Consider the following 22,462-nt stretch of genomic DNA (forward strand, 5'->3'; position numbering starts at 1 on the left):
CCCAACCGAAGAGATGGCTGAAAACCAAGGCAATCAGCTACCTCTTGCAATTGCGGTTAATCAAAATCCTGCTCCACGCACTATGTATGATTATGCTAAACCTTCTTTAACAGGAACTGAATCGAGTATAGTTAGACCTGTTGTAGCTGTAAATACTTTTGAATTAAAACCTAACACTATTCAAATGATACAACCATTTGTTCAGTTTGATGGTTTGCAGGATGAAGATCCCAACGCTCATTTAGCCAACTTCTTAGAACTATGCGATACATTTAAAATTAATGGTGTCTCTGATGATGCCATTCGTTTTTAGTTATTCCCTTTTTCATTGAGGAACAAAGCTAAACAGTGGTTGAACTCATTGCCACAAAGGTTAATTACTACATGGGAACAAATGACAGATGGATTATGTAATGATATCTCTTCTTTTGTGCAGATGGATTTAGAAACACTCTACGATGCATGGGAGAGATACAAGGACCTTTTGAGAAGGTGCCTTCACCATGGGTTACTGCTTTGGCTATAGGTTCAAACGTTCCATAATGGCCTGAATCCTTCGACTCGACAAATGGTTGACGGAGCTGCTGGCTGAACCATCAATAATAAAACACCTGAAGATGCCTATGAGTTTATAGAGGAGATGTCACTGAATAACTATCAGTGGAAAGTCGTGAGGACAAAGCCAACGAAAACAGCTGGCATTTATAACGATGATTCGGTCCCCATGCTCTTTAATTAGGTCTAACTTTTAAATAAAAAGATTGATGGTTTTCTTAGTTATTCGCAGGTTCACCCAGTAATGCAGTGCGAAGCAAGTGGAGGTGGAGCAAGCTACTCGGAATACCAGCCTTATGGCCACAACATGGATAACGAGCAATTAAACTACACGGGTAATAATCCTCGACCTCAAAACAATGCATATAGTAACACTTACAATGCATGTTGGAGGAACCACCCCAATTTCTCGTGGAGCCGTCAAGGAAATCAAAGACCACAACCACCCTTAGGCTACCAACAACCACCTTACCAACAGGAAAAGAAGCTGAACCTTAAAGAGATTCTCTCAAAGTTTATTTCGGTGTCAGAAACTAGTTTCCAGAACACCGAGACAGCAATTAAAAATCAATAACTGTCGATCCAAGGGCTCGAAACTCAGATAGGCCAGCTTTCCAAACTAATTTTTGAACGACCACAAGGTAGCTTGCCAAGTAATACTGAGCCCAACCCAAGGGAACAACTAAACGAAATTAATATTCAAGATGAAGAAGGAGTTGTTGAGCCTGAACCAGAACTGAGGCAAGAAACTGTGGTAAGCAAAGGTCAAGGTGAGGTAGATAACAATAAAAGTAAAACGGTGAATGTCAAATATAAACCTTGTGTACCATACCCCAATGCGACAAGGAAAGATCGCTTAGATGAACAATTTGGTAAATTCCTTAAACTCTTAAAAAATTACATATTAACTTACCGTTTATTGAAGCCCTATCGCAGATGCCAAACGCAATGAAATTCTTAAAAGAGCTTTTAGAAAATAAGCGGAAGTTGGACGAGGCATCGCATATGGAGCTAAATGTAGTGTGCTCAACTATTCTGAAAAATAAGCTACCGGACAAACTAAAAGATCTAGGGAGTTTTACAATTCCTTGCTTAATTGGTAGTTTAGATGTTAATAATGCATTAGCTGATTTAGGGGCTAGTATCAATGTCATGCCTTATAAAATGTTTAAGCAACTAGGTCTCGGGAAACCCAAATACACTAGGATGAGCATTCAACTGGAAGATAAGACTATAAGATTTCCTAGGGGTATTATTGAAGATGTGCTAGTAAAAATCGATAAATTTATATTTCCCATTGACTTCATTGTTTTAAACATAAAGGAGGATAGCAACACTCCTTTAATTCTGGGAAGGCCCTTTCTAGAAACTGTTAAAACAATTATTGATGTTGGCATAGGTGAGCTCACGCTTCGTGTAGAAGACAAAACAATCACCCTTCAAGCTCGCAATTCTGACAACACATCGGAAATTGAAGGTGATCGTCTAAACCATTCTATTAAAATTGACCACATGATACAACCCACTTTGCAGGAGATAAGTCTGAAGGAAGTACACGAGCCACTCTCAAACAATAGTAAAGGATCTATTCATGAAGAACGAAGGCTGCAAATAGAGGAGCTAGATGAATGGCGAACACATAAACCTAAAACACATGATAAACCGAAATTACGCCAAGAAGAGCTTGATACCTCTCCAAATCAACTTAAAGTTTGGAGATAAAGTCTTATTAGATGTCGCAGATCCCCACATTGTCACTACCACACCGAATGAAGAAATCCCTCTTACGGTACTCAGCATTTTTCCATTCGGTACTTTTAAGGTAAACAACACCCGTTTAAAACCTTATTTTTAGATTGATAGCAGGAATGAGGAGTATAAACTCCTTGAACCACCATAATCATTCAACAGAGAGGTAAGTCAAGCTTAGACTCTAAATAAGCACTTCTCGGGAGGCAACTCGAGCACTAACTGTATTAACTTCTTTAAAAATTTAGTCTTCAACATCTAACTTACTAACGGAGCTCTCGAACACAGGTTTTCCACAGAGACACTGCCAAGCACACTGGCGTGCTTATGGCCGTGTGAAAATAGGACAAGGATTTCCCTGAACACGGGCTACGATAAAACGCCACAGCCGTGCGACATGGCCGTGGTCAAGCCTGCCACCGGTGGTTGAAACTGAGAAACTAGCACAGGCGTGCGACACGCTCGTGTCTCACACCCCTACTCGAACCTGTTAGATTGACACGGGCATGGGGATTTCCCACACGGGCGTGGGAGAAGAAAATGTAGCTAGACACGGTCGTGCGACACGGCCGTGTGAACCCACACGCCCGAGGTACACAGACGTGGGACGAATTTTAGACACGTCCAAATAGGAAAAATGTGAAACACACGGGTTGGAATTGGGGAACACGAGAGTGTGCCCTGGCCATGTGGCCCAAAATCTATAAATCCCCTGCACTATTCACTTTCTTCCCCATTCAAAAACCCTAACCCTAGCTAGTACAACTCCACACGGCCTCCCTACCACGCCCGTGCGCCGCTTCCCACTCTATTTTTGACGTTCAATCTCTCTTCTCTAGCATTTGTTTACTCCTTTCACTCCTTTCATTTTGGTCATTATTCTATCATTTAATTTACATTCTTAGGTTAGTCATGACATTACTATGCTTCTTCTCATGCTATTACCATGCCAATTTCTATCATTTAATTTGCATTCCTAGGTTAGTTATCATACATTCCGTGTTAAATTGAGATTAGGAAAACCTCATACCCATTACATTTGTATTCTCATTCTCATTGTTATTTTGGTTGAGTTTGCTTCATATTAGTAGTCTCGGCTAAAATAGTTAGTTCAAATTCATGACTTTTTACTTCTTCGAATTCATTTACCTATTATTATTCTTTATATTACAGGCTTTTAATGTCATCTTCACGAGGAAAGAAGGCCACTATCCTTGCTTCCAAGAAACGGAAGGTAGCGTCATCTTTTGCGAGTCCAACCACGAAAATTCGTCACCCCTCCTACAGTTTCCCCGTGGGTCCGAAGAAGAACTTTTCTAGATACTTTGGGCCCGACCTTTAATTGTAGGCCACTGCATCGACTGGGCCACCATAGAACAAGTTCAATTGGCTGATGCGATTCAGACCCTTTTAACCACTGACCTTTGGGAGCTGTTCTTTGGGATCATCGAACCAACATACCTCGGGATCACGATTGAACTATGCTCAACGTTCCATCTCAAGACCGTAATGAGAAACTACGATGATCCAGGACGGTGCAATTTCGCCTAGGTGGATTTGTCCGCCAGCTCAGCGTCCCAGAATTCGGTACGGTATTGGGTTTATATACGGAGGAGTTCAAGGAAGAGAATGACTTAGATGCTCTCACTCGCCACATACATTTCTCTCCCTCGAAGTGCTGGCACACTTTGGCCCCTGGCGCAGCCTCCTACAATCCTAGCCGCTCCAAGGCATCAGTTCTCCCACCATCCCTGAGGTACCTACACTTCATTTTGGCTCACACGATTACAGGGAGGTGAGAGAGCACTAGCGTCTTCAACACTCACGATGCCTACTTTTTATGGTGCATGTCGCACGGGCACATCATCGACCTTGCCTATTTTATCGCCCTCGAGATTCAGCACCAGACGAAGCAGCATCGGAAGGGGGTCATCTCTACTGGCCCCTACGTGACTCGACTGACGCAACACTTCGGGTTCCTCAACATCGCAGCCCAAGAATCATTCCTCACCCTCATCGGTCAGATGTCTCTATAGGGCATCTCGAGCATGCTTAGCATGAGGATAATCGAGAGGCGTCGAAGAACCTACCCTCCCCAATATTGTTTCGCCCAATCTACCGAGGAGGAGGCCTACGAGGACATTCCTGATGATGTCCCCCCACAGTACGAGGACCCACTGACTCAGCCACCACCACCCTCTCATCCAGTTCATCCGGCGGCTTCATATGCTGACATCTCTGAGCTCCTCACTCGATTCGAGCAGTAGTGTTTTCAACGATTTGACAACATTAATGCTACTCTACAGCAGATTTGTCAGCACCTCAACATCTCATCGCCAGTCCTACCTCGCGAACCATCTAGCATGAAGATGTTTAAAAACATTTATTTATTATTTTATGTTTTTAAGTTTTATTAATTTCGGTTATTTCTTTTTGAGTAATTATTCCTCCTAATATACCCTAAAAAGTTCCTGAGTTTATCACAGTTATATAAAGCTCTTAAGCTCATCATCACATAGGAACTAAAACTCCACTAGGAAAGGTTTTCCATGACTGCCATGTCCTACTCACCCACGACCATAGCTACCACTAGAGATAATATCCTTTTAGTGCAGGACTTATGGCCTAATGAACCTCTACGACCACCGGAGTATCCTCCTCCACTCTTGAACCGATTACTCTCCAGAATTCCAGTTCGAGGAATTCATCATACAGGAAGTTTCACTTCTCTCCCTATCTTATTTTTATACTTTAATATCTATCTTTGTACATTGAGGGCAATGTACATCTTAAGTGTATGGGGTATTTATTTCATGATCAGAAAAATTCCTGAATGACTGCCTTGTTCTCTTGAAAAGCTCTCATATCATATTTAGGATAAATTTTGATTGATTTATGATTTTTGTTGATATATCTTGAATTAAAACATATGCATTTATGCATTGATTATTTAAACCTCAAAAAGTTAGAGAATCAATGCATTTATGCATTGATTGTTTAAAATCTTAGGTTGTTTCCCCAAAGTTTAGGTATTACTTTGAGTTGGAATTCACAAGTTTTAAACAACAACAAGCCTGAATTTTTGTGATATTTTTGAGCCTTTTGAGCATCTATTAATTCTTTCATGCTCACTTTTATTATTGCTTTGAGTGCGTCAGTATTGAACTGTTATTCTAGAACTTGCTTGATTATGCATGTCGAAACCAAACCATTTGATTTGATATGTCAAAATGATTAAGGCACTTAGGATTAACCCACTCATGCCATGAAAAGCCTACCTCCACGATTAACCCCTTGTTAACCCCCTTGAGCCTAACAAGCCATTTCTTGTATTACCCTTTATATTAACCTTTAAACCATTATTATTGAAATCCCCTAAATTAATTTAAACCCTATTTTTGTCGAGATTTGAATTGAAATAGTTGCTTAGATATGTTTTATTCTACTCTGTAATTTAATGTGTTCTTAAAAAAAATGTATATATATTAGTAGTGATCTTCTGTTTGTAAGCTTTAGAAGTTAAATTCCTTAGTCTGAGAAGAAGCTCTGTTGTATGCAAGTGATGATTAACTCTTTTTCTAGTTAAGTATTTTTTCAATTCAATCTCGATTCTAACCCTTTCTTTTAGCTTGTGACCACACCCCCTAACCAAACCTCATTACAACCCTCTAAAGATCTTTTTGATTGATGTATCATCTTAAATTATAGTGGTGGAGATTTGATTTTCATGCAAGCCTATGGTAATGACTTTTCATTATTGACTATTGAGTGCTTCATTTATTGTCCTTAAACACCTCGAGTGATTTAAGTGAATCTGTAGTGAGGATGTGAAACTCTGTGATATTCTGACTCAAAGGTAATTACTTAAATGAGGAGAGACACCTATGTTTGCATGATTAAATACTCAACTTGGAATGTTTGAAACTTTTATGTTCTTTTAGTTGAATTCTAAATGTATGATTACCTATGGATTATTATGAGATATTATCGATAGAAATTATAAGTTGAGAAGAATTTATTTTGATTATGAGTTGAGAATTTTGCTTGAGGACAAGCAAATGCTTAAGTATGGGGGTATTTGATAAACCGTAATTTATACATATTTTTACCCTATGTTTAACGCATTTTATGGATGATTTTCCATTAGAATTGGTGAATTCGATGCTCCTAATGCTTTAATCTCATGTTTTACACTTAGGAGAGCATAGGAGAGCGAAAGGAACGAGAAATGGGCCAAAAACAGAGAAAATGGGCCAAAGTACAAAATCAACACGGCCTGGACCTCCTCACACGGGTAGACCACACGGCCGTGTCAATTTGGCAGGCTCGAGCACGGCCTGAAGTAATCGCACAAGAGCGTGTTACATGGGCGTGTCCTTGCCGAGCCCAAGTTGAGTCTAATTCAGAAAAGGCTAATTTTGAGGGCTTTTAGGCATTCCAAAGCCTATAAATACACCCTAGAGAAGGAAAAAAAGGAGGACAGAGTAGGGGGTAAGGAATTACTCCAAGAAAGCCGATTGATTCCTCTCAGAAGTTAGATTCATCATCAAGACTAAAGATCTCTCCTCAATTCCCCTTCAGGAGTTTTAGGTTTTCTTTATGTTTTGTATTCTTTATTATTCTAAGATGTTTTCTTATTCAGTTATGGACTAAATCCCCTAAATACCTAAGGGGAATGAAACCTAAGACGAATCTTGTTATTATCTTCTGAATTGTATGATAAATATTTGACTTGTTCTTAATTATGTGTTCTTAATTCTTGTTTTGATATCCCAGGATACTGATTCAAGATAAGCTCTTCTTCAGAGGAGGAATAGACCCTGTCTAAGAGTACATTTGTCATAATTAAGCGGAGTTGATTGTGCGCCTAGAAATAAGGTGACAAGATTTTGCCAGATTAGGGTGAAACCTGATAAACACCAAATTATACATATTTTTACCCCAAATACTTAGTATATTTATGGATGTTTATCACTAGATTTGTGGATTTTGGTGCTCTTAATCCGGTTATTTTATGTTTTGTACTCAGGAGACACCAAGAGTCAAAAGGAGCCAAAAACGAGCCAAAAAGGGACAAAACGGACCAATTCGAGAAGATGACACAGCTTAAGCCTTGCCACAGGCGCTGCTCACAAGCCCGTGTCTTTCGAGGGTGTCAACCAAGGCTTTCACGATTCACACGGCCTGGCCATTGACCCACATAGTTGTGTGTAATTTAACGGATCAAACACGGCCTGGCAAATACGTCACACGGCCGTGGCACACGAGAGTGTCCCTTTTTTTTCAAAGAGTTGTATTTTACATGGAAAAGGATACTTAGGGAAGAAGAAAGTCAATCCAAAGCATATATAAACACCCTAAGTATGACTTAGAAAGGGTGGCTCCCCTCCAGAACTTTTCTAGAGTATAGAACCACATGCTGGGAATTACTTGAAGGAAGCCAGACGATCCATCCCAAAAGCTAGAGCTACTCCAAGACTGAAGATCTCTCTTAGAATTCCTTCAGGGGTTTTAGAGTTTTCTTTATGTTTTGTTATTTTCATACTTTTGAGATGTACTCTTATTTTATTATGAACTAAACCCCTTAGATACGTAAGGGGGTTGAAACCTATGGTGGATCTTGTTATTATTATCTGAACTGTATGATAAATACTTGATTTGTTCTTAATGCTTGAGTTAATATTCCGGGTATTAATTCATGATTTGATGTGCTAATATAGAGGAGAAAAAGTCCATGTCTAAGAGTAGATTTGGCATAATTAAGCGGAGTTGATCAAACGCCTAGAAATAGGGTTACGAGGTTTTGCCAGATTAAGGTTAAACCTAATATGGGAGTCCATAGATTGATTTACTGCTTCCCTAGGGGTTTTAATTAAGAAAGAGATTTCGATTAATTCAACTGAGTGTTAGACGGTATTAGTCTCGAAAGAGATAATAATATAGGTTAGGGAGTCTCACGGATCAAGTCAAGTGAATAAATCGTCTGGTTCAGAGTCAGATAACAAGTGAAATCTAGGTGGATTCCTCCTTGGGTGTCGTCTTTATCAATTACTTTTCTTCAAGTCTTTTTACAAATTTTCTCTTTTCTTTAGTTTAATTAGTTAATTAGTTTAATAAACAACCCTTCTTTATTTCTAGGTTAAATAATAAAAAGATAGTTATTACTAGTACTTTTGGTTCCCTTGGGTACGATATCTCCGTCTTGCCATTACTATACTATTGTGCGATAGGTGCGCTTGCCTTTTCGCCATGATAATAGTTAGTCTAGGTTTGATCTTCATTATAAATATTTATTTCTTGTTACGAATCACGCGATCAAGTTTTTGGCACCGTTGCCGGGGAACTAAAATATTAGGAACGCTTAATTTTTTATTACTTTAGCCATTTATTTTTCTTGCAATTTAATTTAATTTAATTTTTATTATTTATTATTTTATTTTTTCCTTCTTTTGGCAGGTTTTTATAGTTTATGACTAGAAGAAACCCATCGGGACCATTACTTTTTGACGAAGAAATCGATCGTACAGTTCGTAGAAATCAAAGAGAGTTAAGGCGCAGCTTACGATACACGGAGAAGAGCAAGAAGACGATACTCAACCCCCAACCAAAGAGATGGGTGAAAACTAAGGCAATCAGCTACCTCCTGCAATTGCAGCTAAGCAAAATCCTGCTCCACGCACGATGTATGATTATGCTAAACCCTCTTTAACAGGAACTGAATCTAGTATAGTTAGTCTTGCTGTAGCTCCAAATACTTTTGAATTAAAACCTAACACTATTCAGATGCTACAGCAGTTTGTTCAGTTTGATGGTTTGCAGGATGAAGATCCCAACGCTCACTTAGCAAATTTTCTGAAATTTTGCGATACATTTAAAATCAATGGCATTTCTGATGATGTCATTCATCTTTGATTATTTCCCTTTTCACTGAGAAACAAAGCTAAACAGTGGTTGAACTCATTACCACAAGGGTCTATCATTACCACGAGGGTCTATCACTACTTGGGAACAAATGACCGAGAAATTTTTACTAAAATATTTTTCGCCGGCTAAATTACGTAATGATATCTCTTCTTTTGTACAGATGGATTTAGAAACACTTTACGATGCATGGGAGAGATACAAGGACTTACAGAGAAAGTGCCCTTACCATGGGTTACCGCTTTGGCTGCAAGTACAAACATTCCACAATGGTCTGAATCCCTCGACTCGGAAAATGGTTGACGCAGCTGCTGGCGGAACCATCAACAACAAAACACCTGAAGAGGCTTATGAATTCATTGAAGAAATGTCACTGAATACTATCAGTGGCATGTCATGAGGACTAAGCCAACAAAAACAGCTGGCGTTTATAACGTCGACTCAGTTACTATGCTGTCAAATCAAGTAGAACTTCTCAATAAAAAGATTGATGGTTTACTTAGCTCTACGCAGGTACATCCGGTAATGAGGTGTGACTCAAGCGGAGGAGGTGTGCATACAGAATATCAGTCCTTCAATCCAACAGCCGAAGAGGAACAAGTCAACTATATGGGTAATAATAACTTTAGATCTCAAAATAACCCATACAGTAATACTTATAATGCAGGTTGGAGGAACCACCCAAATTTCTCCTGGGGTGGTCAAGGAAATCAAAAGCAAAAAAATCCTCAGGGTTTTCAATAGCCACCTTATCAACAAGAAAAGAAACCGAACCTTGAGAAGATGCTCTCAAAATTCATATCAATATCAGAAACCCGTTTCCAAAATACCGAGACAGCATTTAAAAATCAACAAGCATCGATCTAGGGACTCGAAACTCAGATAGGCTAGCTTTCCAAACTGATCTCTGAACGACCACAAGGTAGTTTGCCAAGTAATACCGAACCTAACCCATGGGAACAATTCAACGCAATTAATACTCAAGATGACAAAGGAGTCGTTGAGCTTGAACCAGAACCGAGGCAAGAAACTGTGGTAAGCAAAGGGAGAGATGAGGTAGGTCAAAATACAAACAAACCAATGACTGTCGAATATAAACCTCGTATGCCATACCCTAACGCGACAAGGAAAGACCGCTCAGACGAACAATTTGGTAAATTTCTTAAACTTTTGAAAAAATTACATATTAACTTACCGTTTAATGAAGCTTTGTCGCAGATGCCAAATGCAATGAAATTTTGAAAAAGAGCTTTTAGTAAATAAGCGGAAGTTGGATGAAGCATCGCATGTGGAGCTAAACGCAGTCTGCTCAGCTATTCTACAGATTAAGCTACCCCACAAATTGAAAGATCCAGGGAGTTATACAATTCCTTGTTTAATTGGTAGTTTAGATATAAGTCATGCATTAGCTGATTTAGGGGCTAGTATTAACGTAATGCCTTACAAAATGTTTAAGCAACTAGGTCTTGGGAAACCTAAACAAACTAAGATGAGCATTCAATTAGCAGATAAAACTATAAGATTCCCTAGGGGTATTATTGAAGATGTACTCGTGAAAGTAGATAAGTTCATATTTCCTGTTGATTTCGTTGTTCTAGACATAGAGGAGGATAATAACACCCCTTTGATTTTAGGAAGGCCCTTTTTAGCAACTGCTAAAACATTTAAACATGTTAGCATAGGTGAGCTTACACTTCATGTGGGAGACGAAACGATCACCCTTCAAGCTCGTAATTCTAGCATCACATCAAACATTCAAGGTAATAGTCCACACCAATCTACTAAAACTGACAATATGACTTTGCAGAAATTAAGCTTCAAAGAAGTTCACGAGCCATGTTCCAGAAATGATAAAGAACACATTCATGAAGAACGAAGGCTACGGATAGATGAGCTAGATGAATGGCGAGCACACAAACCGAGAACACATGATAAACCGAAACTATGCCAAGACAAGCCCGATGCCTCTCCTAATCAACTTAAGGTTGGCGATAAAGTCTTACTAGATGCTGCAGATCCCCATATTGCCACTACCACACCGAATGAGGAAATCCCACTTACGGTACTCAGTATTTTTCCATTCGGTATGGTGGAGGTAAGTCACCCCAAGTTCAGCACTTTTAAAGTAAACAACACCCGATTAAAACCTTATTTTGATGAGATTGATAGCAGGAATGAAGAGTATAAACTCTTCAAACCACCCTGACCATTCACTGGAGAGGTAAGTCGAGCTTAGATTATAAATAAGCGTTTCTCGGAAGGCAACCCGAGCACTAACATATTTTGATTTCTTTATTTCTAACACTTTGAATTATTAACTTTATCTTTGAATTACAAAGTTTTTCAACACACACGGCCAGGCACACGGGCGTGCCTAAGGCCGTGGCCAAGTAGGGGAAGAAACACGACCGTACGATATGGCCGTGTGGAAGCAGGACATGATTTACCCAAAACACGAGGATGCAATAAATCCCCATGGCCGTACGACATGGTCGTGGGTGAACTTGATAGGTGAACACGGGCGTGGGAATGGAAAAACACGGGCGTGCCAGGGGCAAGGCTCGATTCTGTTTCTCCGACACGGGTGTGACACATGCCCGTGCCGTTAAACCGTGGACAACAATACACGGTCGTGGTACCGTAACACACGGGCGTGGGAGAAGTGAACAAATCTAGGCACGACTGTGCGACATGGCCGTGTACCACACACGCCCCAGACACACGGGCGTGGGATAGTAGCCTGGCATGACCTAAATTACAAAATTCGAAAAACACAGGCTCACCTTCAGACTACACGGGTGTGGCCCTAGGCCGTGTGCACCTACCTTATATAAGCAAATTTCTGTTCATTTTCTTCTTCCTTTCAAAACCCTAGCCGAAATCTCCCCTTTTCCACTCCCTAATCCCTATTCCGGCCACCATTCCCTAGATCCCTACTTCCCAAACCACCCTAAAATCCACTCCCCCTACATCAATCCTCACTTTCCCCTCTCTTTTCCCTCCATTTTTTTCTCCACACGGCTGTACACTCACGCCCCACGCCCATGCTCGCCACCAACACGCCCGTGCACCACCCTACAGCAGCTTTTGGTTCACTTTCTTAACCTTGTTTTTCCAACTTGCATTACTACATTGGTATTCTATATGCCTTACAAAGATATTGTTACTGTTACCACTTTAATCTGAATAAGTTAGGAATTTGCTTTAGTATTTTCTATATTTGAATATTGTTTTAGGATTTTCTATATACTAGTTTTAGGATTTTTGCCAAACTGATGATGCATCTTTGATTCCAGTAAATGTTTCTGAATAATAATATAAATTTTTCACCTCTCGCTTAATATCGTTAAATGTTAACACATCTTGGAACTACTATATCAATGCTCCTACATTTTTAGGTACCTTATGTCATCATCGAGAGGCAAGAAGGCCGCAGTCCCATCCTCAAAGAGACGTAGGGGACCGAGTTCTTCATCGGTACGTGCTATAGTTGAAGTTCGGCACCCATTCTTTGAGTTTCAGCAAGCTTCGTAGGAGGAGCTATTTTAGATACTACACGCGCAACCCCTCACTACAGGTCGCTGCATTGACTAGGCTGCCACAGAACAAGTCCAGCTAGCTAATGCCATCCGCGCCCTCCTGACCATAGACCCATGGGAACGGTTCTTTGCTATTACCGAACCCACTTATTTAGAGCTAACTTTAGAATTATGCTCTACTTTTCATTTATAGGTGGTGATGACGAACAATGACGAGCCTGGCACCATTCACTTCCGATTAGGCAGTCTAGTTTGCGCGATGAGTGTCTCAGATTTTGGAGTCACTCTGGGACTTTACACCGATGAGTTTATGGAGGAGGAGGACATGAATGCACTACCACGCAATATCCACATTTCTCCCTCCTTGTGCTGGAAGGCTTTGGCACCACTCTCTTCCACTTACCACCCCAGCCGCTTGAAGGCCTCAGCTCTTGCCCCTTTCCTACGATATCTCCATGTCATATTAGCACACACCTTAACTGAAAGGAGAGAGAGCACCGGCGTCGTCAACACCTACGACGCCAACTATTTATGGTACATGGCGAATGCACACGTGACTGACTTGGTATATTTCATTGCTTTCGCCATTCGCCACTAGACCGAGCCGTATCGGAAGGGAGTAATCTCTATCAGCCCCTACGTGACGCGCCTCGCTAGACACTTCGGCCTCCTCAACACTGTGGCCCAGTCATCAGCGCTTACACTGATAGGTCAAATGTCCCCACAGGACATCACGACTATGTTACACATGAGGATGATCGAGCACCGATGTGGGACCGATCCTCCTCAGCACCGTCTCACTCATGCCATTGACGAGGAGGATCTTGAGGACATTCCTGATGATGTCCCCCCACAGCACGAGGAGCCTTCTATCACGCCACCTAGGGAGCGACCAATTCATGCGGCTACTTCATTGGCACACCTCTCCGGTCGACTCGCTCACTTTGAGCAGTATTGCACTACACAGTTCGAGATGATTCATGAGTGAGATCGGCGACATGACAGACAGATGGACAAAATGCAGGCCATGATGCAGTAGCTGTGCCAGCACTTTCACATCGCCACTCCAGCACCACCACCTGAGGGCCCCATTGACGAGGATCATTGAATCCTCCTATCTTTTTATTTTTATTTTTATTTTCATTTCAATTTTATTATTTTATTTTGAAAGACATATCTATATTAGTAAATTTTACTTTCTTCATTTTTCCTGGTATTTCTAACAAGTAATCCCACTACGCTCACTTCCACACCAACTCTTAATACGCTCTTCATAATTCTACAGACTTCCAAGCAAAACTTCTAGGAATTTACAGAATGAGGAAACAAATAGGGAACAATACCCAACGAGTGCCATGTTCAACGACCCAATTTCTTCATCTAGCCAAGAACAATGGTAGCTACCACTTTTCCCAAACACTCCAGCCTCAGAATCAAGCTCCGCATCCATACAATAGGGAGTTTCACCTCCTTCCCTCTTATGATTTTCTTTATTTTGAATAGTCTCTCTTTGTACATTGAGGGAAATGTACTCTTAAGTGTGGGGGGTGAACATGAACATGAAACCTAACTTTTTGCATTATTCTCAAATCCCTGAATTTGGTCTTATGCTTAAGTGATTTTCTCATAATCTTGTTCGAATGAATTCTGATTGATCTATAATTATTGTTGATATGTCATGAATTACACCATGGGAATTATGCATGATTATTTGATTATAGGACATTAGAAAATCGAGCATGATAAGTTGATATTTTGAGAACTAAAATTTTTAGACTATTTTCCTAAATTGAGGTATTATCTTGAAATCTTAAGTATACAGGAATGACATCAAAAACCTAAATTTTTGGTGATATTTTTGAGCCTTTTGAGCATATAGCTTTCTTTCTTGCTCGCTTCTTTTGTGGTTTGAGTGTGTCAACATTGAACTGTTATTCTAGAACTTGCTTCGATTATACATGTCGAGATCACATGTATGATTTGATATACTGAGATGATAAAGGCATTTAAGATTTAACCCATTTACTCCATAAAAATCCTTCCCACATAATTAAACCCTTAGTGAACCCCTTTTGAGCCTACTAACTTTTTTTATTGATTAACCTTCATCATTAACCCATTAACCCATTATTGTTGAAATCCTTTTACTTAATTTACCCTTTTTATCTAGATTAAATTTAATATTGTTACCTCACTATGTTCACCATTTTTTGTTACTGAATGATGAAGTATGATTTCCATATTTTATTGACTTGATTTGTTCTTAAAAAAAAAGAGCTCATGTAATATAGTTCTAGATATTTGTTTGTAATTCAGAAATTAAGTTTTTGATAGTGGGGTAATATATTGAGATTATCTCAATTCTAACCTTTGTCTCTTCAGCTTGTATCCATACCCGTAACCTAAACCCTGTTACAACCATGCAAAGACCTTTTGATTTGTGTATCATATCATTTACAAGTGGTGGAGATTTGATTTTCATGTAAGCCTATAGTAATAACTTCTCATGTTAGACAATCGAATGCTTAATCTTGAACCTTAAACACTTTGAGTGATTTAAGTGTATCTTTAGTGAGGATGTCATCTCTTGTATATTTAAGACTAAAGTTAATTACTTAGAGGAAGGAGATTACCTATGATTTTATTATCAAAATATTCGATTTAGATTGTTTGAGGCTTTTAATGCTCCTATAGTTGAATTCTCACAGTATGATTTTTCGTGTAATAATTTGTAACATTATCAGTAATGATTACGTGATTAAAAGGAATAAATTCTAGCAGTAAATGAGAGTTTTGCTTGAGGACAAGCAAATGCTTAAGTGTGGGGCTATTTGATAAACACCAAATTATACATATTTTTACCCCAAATACTTAGCATATTTATGGATGTTTATCACTAGATTTGTGGATTTTGGTGCTCTTAATCAGATTATTTCATGTTTTGTACTCAGGAGAGCACCAAGAGCCAAAAGAAGCCAAAAATGAGCCAAAAAGGGATAAAATTGACGAAATCGAGAAGATGACACAGCCTAAGCCTTGCCACACGGGCTACTCACATGCCCATATCTTTCGAGGGTGTCAACCAAGGCTTTCACGATTCACACGGCCTGGCCATTGACCCACATGGCCTGGCAAATACGTCACACGGCCGTGGCACATGAGAGTGTCCCTTTTTTTCAAAGAGTTGTATTTTACATGGAAAAGGATACTTAGGGAAGAAGAAAGTCAATCTAAAGCATATATAAACACCCTAAGTATGACTTAGAAAGGGTGGCTCCCCTCCAGAACTTTTCTAGAGTATAGAACCACATGCTGGGAATTACTTGAAGGAAGTCAGAAGATCCATCCCAAAAGCTAGAGCTACTCCAAGACTGAAGATCTCTCTCAGAATTCCTTCAGGGGTTTTAGAGTTTTCTTTATGTTTTGTTATTTTCATACTTTTGAGATGTACTCTTATTTTATTATGAACTAAACCCCTTAGATACGTAAGGGGGTTGAAACCTATGGTGGATCTTGTTATTATTATCTGAACTGTATGATAAATACTTGATTTGTTCTTAATTATGTGTTCTTAATGCTTGAGTTAATATTCCGGGTATTAATTCATGATTTGATGTGCTAATATAGAGGAGAAAAAGTCCGTGTCTAAGAGTAGATTTGGCATAATTAAGCGGAGTTGATCAAACGCCTAGAAATAGGGTTAGGAGGTTTTGCCAGATTAAGGTTAAACCTAATATAGAAGTCTATAGATTGATTTACTGCTCCCCCAGGGGTTTTAATTAAGAAAGAGATTTTGACTAATTTAACTGAGGGTTAGACGTTATTAGTCTTGAAAGAGATAATAATATAGCTTAGGGAGTCTCACGGATCAAGTCAAGTGAATAAATCATCTGGTTCAGAGTCAGATAACAAGTGAAATCTAGGTGAATACCTCCTTGGGTGTCGTCTTTATCAATTACTTTTCTTCAAGTTTTTTTCCAAATTTTCTCTTTGCTTTAGTTTAATTATTTAATTAGTTTAGTTAATTAGTTTAATAAATTCTAGGTTAAATAATAAAAAGATAGTTATTACTACCACTTTTGGTTCCCTTGGGTACGATATCCCGGTCTTGCCATTACTACACTATTGTGCGATAGGTGCGCTTGCCTTTTCGTCGTGATAATAGTTAGTCTAGGTTTGATCTTTATTATAAATATTTATTTCTTGTTACGAATCACGTGATCAAAACCTAATAAGGGGATCCATAGATTGAGTTAATGCAACCCTAGAGTGTTAATTAGAGAAAAGTCTCGGTTATTCAATCTAGGGATTAGACGTTATTAGTCTTGAACAGGGATAATAACATAACTTATGGATCTCTACGGAACTAGTTAAATGAACAAATCGTTCGATTCGGAGCCAGAATAACAAGTACAGTTTAGGTGGATTTTTTGTTAGGTATTGTCTTCATTCAATCGATTTTTCCAAAAGCAATTCCCCAATTCCATTCTCTATGCGTGCTTAGTTTAGATAATTAGTTAGTTAAAACAAAAACCTCTTTATTCTTAGGCTAGATAATAAAAAGACAGTTATTACTAGTACTTTTAGTTCCTTTGGGTTCGACAATCCAGTCTTGCTAAAACTATACTACTATTCGATGGTACACTTGCCTACATCACAATAATAGTTAGTTCAAGAACGAGTAATTATAAATATTTAAAACCTATCATGAAACCTCGCTATCAGTGTGCAAGAATTCGAGTATTCAAAATTTGCCTGTATGGGTAAGTTTCTTATGGATTGGTTCAGGTATGTATATGAATCATACGAGCTTTAAATTGAAGAAGTTATGAAGTTGCATATAAGTATATGATTAAGCATGTGGAAGGTTTGTTAGTATTTATGAATTACGAATTAACAAGTTCAAATTGATGAATTATGTATTTATGATTAGTTAAGTCTATTTTATACGAGCTTACTAAGCTACAAAGCATACTTTGTTTATTTTTCTCATGTTTTATAGTGATTTCAAAGCTAGCTCAGATTCAGGGATCGTCGGAGACTACGTCACACTATCCAACTATCACTTTGGTACTTTTGAGCTTATGGTTTGGTCATATGGCACGTATAGGATTATGGTCATTTTGATATGTATCTTGGTAGTGAGTTTTGCCATTTGGAAGTGGCTTATGAATAGTTGTGTTTTGGTTTGTATCCATGAAACTTGGCTTAATTTGGCTATTTTAGTTATGTATATATAAGTGTGCATATGGTTTATATTGAGTGATTGAAGTTAGTTTGAAATGTTATTGATAGTTGGTATTACAGATGTCAAATGGTTGATAATTGAGAAGCTATGTGCTAATGAATTGACGTATAATGATGCATGTTTGGAAAATGTTTTATTAGATGAATTGAATATGTAAAGTCGGTATGATTTGAATGAGTAAAACTTGAGATAGTAAGCATGCTAGTTGTTGGAGTTGAAATGGTATGTTTTAGTCTTGATTTTGGTTGAATTGGATGACCATTTATGCTATGAGTGAGTACCATTTGAATTATGTAAGTATGCGCAAAAAAATTGGGTCACAAATTGGCTTTGTAAATAGCCTATTTTTGTCCACACAGGCAGAGACACGGATGTGTGTCTCAGCCGTGTGTGACACACGATCTTGTTACACGGCCTGTAACACCCCTAACTCGTATCTATCACCGGAGTAGGGTTACGAGGTATTACCGATCAATACATATCATTTAACATACATAACTCATACATTTATGCATTCATACTCATAAATCATTCAACACAATCCCTTAAAAGGGCCTACGAGGCCTTAAACATGCTTCAGAAGTGGTTCGAGACTAAACTGATAGCATATGAAAATTTTTGAAAATTAGAAAAATTTCAACCATACAAGGGTCACACGCCCGTCTGAACAGGCCATCTGCTTCACACAGCTCTAGACACGCTTGTGTCTCAGACTATGTGGAAATAGGGCATACATACTGACTTGTATCACACGGCCGAAGACACGTCTGTGTGCCAGGCTATGTGAAAACTGGAGGGTATATTGACTTATTCAACATGGCCAAGTCACACGCTCGTGTGCTAGGCCGTGTACCAATTACAGGGGTATACTAAATTGTACCACACGGCCAGTCACATGCCCGTGTGTGAGACCATGTGGAGCATACTGACTTCAATTTAATTTCAACACCAAGGGACATATAGCCGTGTAACATGACTATGTGTCACACACGGCTGAGACACACGCCCGTGTCTCTGTCCGTATGGACAAAAATAGGCCAATTTGCCACCCCAACTTCAATGTACCTATACAAGGCAAAATATACCATTTTCATACACAAAGGGCAGCCAAATCAATCCTAATTCATGCACAATTCATACCATTATAATTTCATCTACTCCAAATCTCAAATCACTACCATTTACTTAACCAAATACATGCCAAAAAAATATCAAAATAAGCCATCACTCATGGCTATATATATACAAACCAAAACATATATATTTACAAGCCGTTTCAAATAGCCAAACACACATCAATATTAACGTCATTTACAAGCCAAATCTCATGGCTATATTCACAACCAAAGCCTATACATGTCATATACCATAATTGTATAATTCAAAAGTACCAACTTAGATATTTGATAGTGCGATGATGTTCCCAATGACTCCCGGATCTGAGCTAATCTTGATTCACTATAAAACATAGAAAAATAACACGAAGTAAGCTTCATAGCTTAGTAAGTTCGTATAAAAAATGATAAGCAAATCTCAATAATTGTTTACCAATCAAATAATTGAAATCAATGAACAAAAATTCAATTAAGCCTCAAGGCTATCAATATATATCATTCACATAACTTACCAAAGAACTCATCAACTTCATAATTTCAATACTTGAATAGTTTTCCATTCATACCTGTACCACCTCGTACTAATCTTTCATTCACTCGTTGAACCATTCGAAATAGAAATTGGATACTCAAAGGCCTTACACGATAAGTACCTATACCATGGCCCGAAGCCAAATCAAGGTAACTTATCCCTGGAGTACCTATACCATGGTCCGAAGCCAAATCAAGGTAACTTATCTCTGAAATACCTATACCATGTCCCGAAGCCAAATCAAGGAATAACTCGCACCCGAAGTGTTGATATCATGGCTTGAGGCCAACACAATACCCTAATGACATGTCACTAGTATCCTAAACTATTCCTAAGATTAAACCGGGATTTCAATACCAAATAGTAGTTAAGTCACTTTCAATTCATTGTCGAGTCATTCTCGAATCATTGTTGAACATGTCCATAGACTCGTTTTTTCAATTCATAAAATATCAAAGAATTTAAACACAATTATAAATAAAGCTCATTGCATACGAACTTACCTCGTATTCGAAATTGACAGATTAGGTCGACTACTCGATAACCTTACTTTTCCTCCGATCTAAATCTGAATTCTTTCTTTCTTGATCTATATGAATTCAGAATTAACTTATTTAATCAACCATTCTTTCAATTTAGTCCAAAACATACATTTAGGCCTATTTACACATTAGCCCTTAAACTTTCACACTTTTAACAATTTAGTCCTTATTTCACAAAACACAAAATTCACACAATTCAAAAAAACCCATGCTTGGTTGAATTATATATAGGTCCCTAGCAGCCCAAAACTTTCATTTATTTAACATTTTGACCACACAATTTGTAACATCCTTATTTAGACCCTAGTCGAAATAGTGGTTTCGGGACCACAAATCTGAGTCAGAAAAATATTTTTAATATAATTTTTCATTCTTATAATATTGAATTAATATGTTTGAAAGTTTCGTGTGAAAATTTTATTGTTTGTGTGCTCAATTTGATAAAAGGACTAAATCGTAGAAAATGCAAAAGATGTGCTCTATTTGTTAAGCCTGTCTATTTATTATGGCTTTTTAGAGAAAATTTCCTTATGTTTTAATTTGACCATGGTTAGTGTTATTGGTCATAAATGACCTTAAAATGGATGAATTTTAATGTTTTAAACAAATGTTAAAATGGTAAATTATGTAATAATGTAGCTTAAATAAAACAAAGTTAGAAATTAGCCTATTTATCATCATCTTTGCCGAAATTGAAGAAAGAAAAGCTAGGGCTCATATGTTTTGATATTCGACTACTTCCAAGCTTGATTAAAGGTCCATTTTTGTTCTTTTTTTTTTATAATTTCTATGTTTTTGTGATCGTTGCTTTGTGTTCTATTAAGCCCATGCCTCAATTTTAGAATTTGACGATGATTTTGATTTATTCCATTGTTGATTTTGTGAGTTTTGAAATTTTAATTGATGAAATATGGAAGTTTGATGATAGATAAATATGTTTTGTATTTGAATTTTTGATGAATTTGAGTAATTTGGGCTAAATTATGAAAATGAGATTTTGAAGGACTAAAATGTGAAATAAATGAAATATTTGGGCTTATATGAGCTAAAGGAAAATTTGGTTAGCCATGTGTGAAAAGAAATTATGTGTTTTTTTTATTTTATGAATTAGGGACTAAAGTGTTAAAATGTAAAAATGTGATGGCTAAATTGTAAAATGCCCTAAATATGTGTATTTGGATTGATTTATTCATGTTTATATGATATTGAATTCTGATGAATGGTTATAGAAGTCGAATATGTGTAATTGAGAAAGTTTCGATAATGTGACGACGTTCGAAAGCCCCGTACGAACCATAGGAATAGTTAGGATACATATGTCATGAAATAGGTTTTCTGATATTTGATTTCATGTAAGACCACGTCTGGGACGTTGGCATCAATATGAGATTTACATGTAAGACCATGTCTAGGACATAAGCATCATCTTTGATTTCATGTAAGACCCTGTTTGGGACAATGGCATCGATATTTGATTACATGTAAGACCACGTCTGGGATGTTGGCATTGTACGATCTTTCCGAGCTATCCATGTATCCTATTTAATTCTATACGGTTCAGCAAGAATTCTGAGAAATATGTCATTAAATAAATGAATAACCGATTTAGGTACATGGGGATTTGTTTAACATTTGTTAATGAGAAGTAAGTATATGTGCAAGTGATGATATGTGATATAAGTATGACAAAATATGCTATATGTGCAAATGAATTGGCAGTATGTGAAATGTATATGAACTATGTGGTTTGTGATAGTATTTGGTTATGGAGTATATGTATTTTATGATACTTTTATGTATATGTATTTTATGATACTTTTATGCTTAAAATGATAAATTTATTTGCATATGGCTTACTAAGCTTTTGAAAGCTTACTTTGTGTGTGTTTGCATTGTGTTTTAGATATCAAGCTACTGGAAGCTCAGGGACCGTCGAGGATCATCACCACACTTTTTGGTACCTTTTGAAAATTTATATATCATCGTATGGCATGTATAGGCTAGAATTAATATGATATGTTTTGAGATGGGTATATCGTGCCATGAGATATGGCTTGATTATGGTTGAACTTATGGTTTAATTTTTGTATATGATATGTGATATAAAAATGGTAAATTTGGTGTATATATATGGCCTAGTTTTGTGGTCTTTTTGGTAGGTTAGTTTTGTGGTTGAAATGGTTATGAATGTGATATGAATCATATGTTCAAGGTATGAATTAGTTACATGGAATTAGTATGTTTGAGTTGGAATTATGTAT

The 22,462-nt window shown here is 37.8% G+C and overlaps 2 non-coding genes across 2 annotated transcripts; both read right to left on the bottom strand.

Moving 5' to 3' along the window:
* Window positions 1–405: 405 nt before the first annotated feature.
* Window positions 406–510, bottom strand: LOC128279677 (small nucleolar RNA R71). The gene has a single exon (XR_008269876.1). It is a non-coding gene; the product is annotated as a small nucleolar RNA R71 (small nucleolar RNA).
* An 8,845-nt stretch (window positions 511–9,355) lies between these two features.
* LOC128280239 (small nucleolar RNA R71) lies at window positions 9,356–9,462 on the bottom strand. Its single transcript, XR_008270419.1, has one exon. It is a non-coding gene; the product is annotated as a small nucleolar RNA R71 (small nucleolar RNA).
* Window positions 9,463–22,462: the final 13,000 nt, after the last annotated feature.

Source organism: Gossypium arboreum, chromosome 8 (assembly GCF_025698485.1).
Source record: "Gossypium arboreum isolate Shixiya-1 chromosome 8, ASM2569848v2, whole genome shotgun sequence".
In the NCBI taxonomy this organism is placed as follows: domain Eukaryota; kingdom Viridiplantae; phylum Streptophyta; class Magnoliopsida; order Malvales; family Malvaceae; genus Gossypium; species Gossypium arboreum.